This window comes from Panthera onca, chromosome B4 (assembly GCF_046562875.1).
Source record: "Panthera onca isolate mPanOnc1 chromosome B4, mPanOnc1 haplotype 2, whole genome shotgun sequence".
NCBI lineage: Eukaryota > Metazoa > Chordata > Mammalia > Carnivora > Felidae > Panthera > Panthera onca.
In genome coordinates this window covers 141,048,525-141,049,351 of record NC_138345.1, presented here as the reverse complement: position 1 = coordinate 141,049,351, position 827 = coordinate 141,048,525, and positions in this window count along the sequence as shown.

Here is an 827-nt window from a genome sequence, read left to right as displayed (position 1 = left end):
TGCCCCGACAGGAAGTCCCGGCCCCGCGTGCCCCGCCACCCAATCACTGGGGGAGTAGCGTTTACTACTGCGCCTGCGCGGGCCGCGCCCGCGAAGGCCGGTCTCTGATTGGTTGCAGGGTACGCCTGTCCGCTCCTGCGGTTCCGCCCCGCGGCCGCGGAGTGGCGGGCGTGGGGATGGGCCGGGAAAAGGACTAGCGCGCCGGGGGCTGGTCCGCTAGAGCGGACGGGGGAGCGGGGGAACGGGGTCGTCTAAAATGGCTGCTCTGCGTGAGGAGCCGGCAGGTCCCTGGAGGTCCGACCCGGGAAACACCGGACAGTAGGGACTGAGTGCTCCGAGTGGGGTGACCGTGCTGAGCGACGTCCCTAGTAGACCGCCAGGGTGAAGCCAAGGTCAGCCCCGGCCCCGCTCTGTGCCGAGGGTCTGTCTCCGGATCGTCCTCTAGCTGCGCCGGGCACCGGGACAGGAGGGAAAGAGGATGTTTGTCCAGGAAGGTCGGTGGGGACCGCCCGGGAAGAGCCCCAGGGCAAAGCCAAAGCTGAGATTGGGCGAGACTCTGGCCTGGAGCCTCTCCGGTGCAGGAGCGCCTTTGCTCCCGCTCTTCCTCTGCTCGGAGCAGGATTCCTCACAGGAGTTCTGGATTCCATGCCCACCCGGCGCCACGCTGCTCCTTAAGTGCCGCCTGGCACCCTGTGTTTTTCCTTGTGTGTTTCACTTCCCTGAAACGACCTCAATCCCTTATTTTCCTGTTTCTTCTGTCTCCCTCCTCACCCGTGCCGCCGGAGGGCAGAGTCTTGATGACCTGGGTGCCAGTTCTCCCAGAACAG